Source organism: Wolffia australiana, chromosome 3, assembly GCF_029677425.1.
Source record: "Wolffia australiana isolate 7733 chromosome 3, ASM2967742v1".
NCBI classification, from domain to species: Eukaryota; Viridiplantae; Streptophyta; class Magnoliopsida; order Alismatales; family Araceae; genus Wolffia; species Wolffia australiana.
In genome coordinates, this window is record NC_135837.1 from 20023281 (window position 1) to 20028398 (window position 5118).

The 5118-nt window shown below is 38.5% G+C and overlaps 1 long non-coding RNA gene across 2 annotated transcripts; it reads right to left on the bottom strand.

The window, feature by feature from the left end:
- Nucleotides 1-571: 571 nt before the first annotated feature.
- LOC144701261 (uncharacterized) lies at nt 572-4507 on the bottom strand. Of its 2 annotated transcripts, none has more exons than XR_013580970.1 (4): nt 4190-4507; nt 3082-3159; nt 1803-1962; nt 572-926 (listed from the first exon to the last, which is right to left on the bottom strand). It is a non-coding gene; the product is annotated as an uncharacterized LOC144701261 (long non-coding RNA). The 2 variants fall into 2 exon arrangements; XR_013580969.1 differs by having other exon boundaries at nt 1803-1968.
- Nucleotides 4508-5118: the final 611 nt, after the last annotated feature.

Genomic DNA, 5118 nt, shown 5'->3' on the forward strand with positions numbered 1-5118 from the left:
CAGTCAGGTGTTAACACCGGTGCGTCAATATATTTCTGTTTAACTAAATTTACATAACATTATCTAATATAACTGAATTACCTCTGTCGACATAGTGGATGCATTATACGCTTCACATTGTGGTTTTGTCCATTTACAATACTGGTGCTTTTTCTGTTTAGTTTCTTTTGCTCTAGATGCTTTTTAAGAGAACCGAGTTTCGTTAAGAACAAGAAGAGGCTGAGTAGATAATTTCTAGTATTCCCGCATGACTTATGATTACGATTGTTTTATATTAATGTCACCCATAGTGGCCATTATAATTAGAAATATCTCTACGTTAGGATCTTGGCCGTTATAACTGAATACAACGGCTATATCAAGGTGAAATCCAACCCCTGATTCATTCATATCTAAGTTTAATCATATCAGTCTATATTTCATCCTGTCTATTTCTGAACCTATATCGAATCCAAACGTCTAATCATATCAACACAATTCGGAACTGAAATCATTACCGGTTTCATTACCGAGTTTTGCAGATGTATAATAAATCCAAGGGGAGATATAGTGAACCCGTAGGGCGTTAATATAGGAAAACACAATAATGCATTCATTTCACCTCGCACGCATTCCATTCGTTTAACGTGCGTAATAAGTGAAAACCGAACAACTTTCTCGAAATCATTGCGAAAAAATAGATTTTTCAAAAACGATCCACATTTTGTCTCGGGAAACCAATATCTACCAATCAAAAGGCACAATGGCGCCTTGTATTATCTATGTTGTTGAAGTACGACTCCCATTCGGTGAAGATTTGGAGCTAAGATAATTTGAAGAACTCTTCCTGGCTTCTGGAATTAGACAATACTACAGGTCGGCATGACGATCAAATTGAACGTCCATGAATGAAGGTTTTCTAGCTATGAGCTCAATCAGAGAAGAACCTGAAAGAACAGCAAAAAATATTCGATGAGTGTAGCGGATTTGGCCAAAGCACTTTGCCTGGAGTGGAATAAAGAGAAAGTTATACTGGCGGGTCAGAAATAATTGACGTACAATCTAAGTCTTCAAGGGAAAAGTGTCAGTTCAAGTTAATAAAAAAAATAGCACGGACTGTATATAGGTAATCCTCAGTAGAACATATAGGTATAAAGGGACGTAGAATCGGATGTAAATCGGACGTAAAGGGATGTAGGTTGAGAGCCATCTTGAAACAATAGCGACCTATGGAGAGACTCTAAAATACCGGAAAAATGAGAAATCCATGATATGTAAATAATTGGGATCAATGAAAGGAGAGCTAGATTAAAGCGAATGCCAATATTATGGGCCACGATTTAAGGATCTTTAATCACACCAAAATGCTTACTAGCTGTTACGTTGTTACTGCATATGTGTGCAGATAAGCCGAAACGCTGAGTCAAGGATGTAAAGCTCGAAGAATAATCAGTGGGCCATCAGCACTAGGCCTCTATATTGAGGAAAGACGAATTCCACGTCAGTATAGAATGTGCCACTTAGCGAAACGAAAAGAACGTCAGTGCAGAGAAAAAACAAAAAAAACGAATGGGCATGTAAGTAGATAACCCCACTTGAACGTAAACGTATGTCGAAAAGGATGTAGAATCGGACGTAGATGATAATGACTAGAAAATTTATCATAGACCAACATTGTCTAGAACAAACCAATTAGGGAAAAAGAAATAAAACACATTTTAGAAGAAAAAACTACATAAACTGTGACTGAACATAAAAAGCAATTAGTAACAATAAACCATAGAAAAACTGCTACAATGGCTAGAGCTTACCGACCCCCCTACCTTAGCAAAATGTCATAGTGGAACTGGTCACCGAACAAGAACCCCCGACAATACTTCACCTTCCTGGGCAGAGCACACAAAGGAGTACGATCATACGCGTCGATCAACAGTAACACGTTCGATGGTACCCATGACTGGAGGGCTACAGAAAGTCCACAACCTAATTCTAAAATTACTAAATTAGTATCCAGATAGAATATACTCACTGCAAGATGGTTTGAAGATAACAAAATCCTTACGTAAAGACATGACGAATGATTACACCTTTAAAGTGGTTCGTGTGTGGGGAAAATCAAGGTTGTATATTTTGGACGTTTCTTTTGATATAAATGGTGTCATTGCTTTATTTGGAAAAATCATAAATATATTTATCCATGCTCCGAACTAGAAATTCATAATAACCTTCTTTTCTGGACAGCCCACTCGCCAAACAATATTAACAAGATTGATGATACCCAAGACGAGGCATAGAAAAATATAAAAGGGAATTCTGAAGCTCCTAAACTTATATTCAGACACAAACAACCAGCTGCATGATGGGTTTAAGATATTTCAATCATCCGGTGAAGAAACGACAGAAGGCTTAACATTTTAAGCAGTCACAGGTTGAGAAAAATTTACATAGGCTCAATGAGATGTGATACCTACTCTTAAAGAACTAACGGAATTCAAAGTCTTCAAGGCCTAATATTTTTTGTCTTGGCGAAAAACCGCCTCGTTACTGTAGAACACACTACGTGTTAAGAAGGCCCGGTGCAAAAATTTATAGGCACTAGCACAGTTTACCATTAGAAAATTTCTGTAGACATCCCCATTGTCTTTAGAAAACAATTCATTCTTGCCCCTGTCTGACTAAGTTTCCTCGGATCACATTCCGGTTTCTCCTACTCAGTTCCTTTTAAAAGTACTGTTTATTTTTTCCGAGTTCACTAAATCTTTATTGTTTGGAGCCCCTTGTATAGAGGAACATCAGTCGACACAACTAAACGTACTATCTTCGTAGAGGCATAGCACATAAGATCAATACTGGAATCACAAGGATACAGGAAAATGTGAATTATACACCAACCCCTACAGTTGAATCAAATAGTAGTAGAACAACCGGTGAGTTGTCAAAAGTCAAACTTAACTGCCATAATATGAACTAGAGGATAACAGCAGCATTAGTTCAAGTTGTCAGACCCAAACTATTGGATATCACTATTTACGAAATAGCAACCGGCGACGAAATAAATGCCAAGAAAACTGTACAGTAAGGCCAAAACCATGGAAGTCTTACTGAAGATTATGATTTTAGCTGAAGTTGAGGACGCAGCTACCGATTTTCAACAACAAGGTAACATCGCTTTGGATTTGCCTGGAAAGATAACAAATTATAATGCAAGCAAAGTACTTGATCCAAGTGAAAATAACCCCATGCTCCTCCCGTGGGTAATATGGTCGGGTATTTCATTTTAAAGACACAAATTTGCGAAATAAGAGATAATAGCCAACAAAGTTAGAATAAAATTAAAAAAATCTTTTAGTAGAAATTCAGTCTTCGACGACTACCTGAAATTTGATGACTAGTTTTCTTTTGCCTCGTGTTATATGACCTAAGGATCGTTCTATAGGAAATTCTAAGAAAAAATTCAGATGTACATCATTGCAATGGTTAATTGGCGGCGGAGATTTTAAACTACCCCCAAGGAGAAGGCCGGATAGTATCTAAGTCGTTGAGATATGAAAGAGATTTCTAATCCCATCATTTACCTTGAGATTTCTGAACCCCAAAATGATGGCAACGCATTTAATACAAGAATAGACGGCGAGGCCAACTCGGAATATACCAAATATTGAATAGGGTCTAGATGAATCATGGAATCCGGATTTTACCTACGCCTTATGTGAGATTATCCAAAACGGGAATCTGAACATGTTCCAATGATCTGGTGTACGTATCCTCGAGATCACTCCTATGTATCCAGTCTAATAAATCAATTAAGGGCCTAGACACAATCAAGAAGCTGGTAAACGAATGCTTATAGGGCAACTTTCTTTAAAAATGCAGTGATGATTTTCAAAACAGAGGAGTTCATATTAAGGTTGATTAAAAATGAATACAACAGAGTCAATATGAACTAAGCGAAGCGGTATAAGAAATATGCCTTTATCAGAAGCCAAACAAATAACTTATACAATCAGATTAAGAATAGAGTTTCTGCTGAGCTTGAACCGTAAAGCAAAAGGGGGTTATTACTTCCATAAACGCTCCACTTTGAATCCAAAATCAACTGATTCGATCTATTACTTCTAACATCACAACCGTGTCATCTACACCAAACAAACATGGTACTTAGGTATCTCTCACCAGGAAAACAAAGCGAGTCTTCACGGCGATGTCGTACATATGGATGGAGCTCATCTTGGAGAAGTCACGGGGTACGGCGATGAGCATAACGGAAGAAGGGCTCTGGTGGATTAGGATGAGCTCGGGATCATTGACAGCATATGGCACCCAGCCATGGGGGCGAAGCTTCGCTTCCAGAAACTCGTGAGAGGTGACGACCTCGTTCGTTGGCGAGTAAATCTAGTTCGACGGGCCCCCTTCTTTGGCACCCCAGACAACCGAGCACCCTCGTCCTTGAACACCCAAACGACGGCCATAATGTTTGGACCAAAGCAACCAATTTGCTATACCAAGAAAAGAACACGGTCAAGAGTAGTCCGTGCTTGGTGAATAAAAGAGGAGAGGACGCATGGAACTATATAGGTTGAGGAACAACTCAGTACTTTATCCCTGAATATAAGATTTATTTTTTAGCGTAAGCCGGACCTAGTGATTCGGTGGTTCATATTAAAAGATAAGATAAGTATCCGTTTTGCCTAGGAGCAAAGAAACGCATTGGCTCAGGCGCTTCAGGCAAGCACTTGGCCGTTCATGAGATATTAATCTTAAGGATCGCTCCAGAAGGTGAATGCATTTTGACATTTTTTGTCAGATTACGTGATATTACATTTTCTTTTACCAATCATGTGTACCTTCTAAGAATCGAAATTGAATTCGTACAGCAAGGGGTATTCATTGGAAATCAAAGCATTAATGATGGGTCGATCATCCGATATTGCCCAAGATCCCCTAATTCCCTCTCCTTTTCGGGGGTTTCTGCGATTACTTGATTTGATTAGGTCATTCTCTTTTCGGTTGTACAACCATTAGAAGAAGATACATTTTACTATTGTGGTTTTTTCGCATACGTCGTAGTCGAAATGTAGAACCTTCGTGTGAATTCTTTACTTTTCGCGCATGGAAGAAATATTACTTGTCCGTACCGAG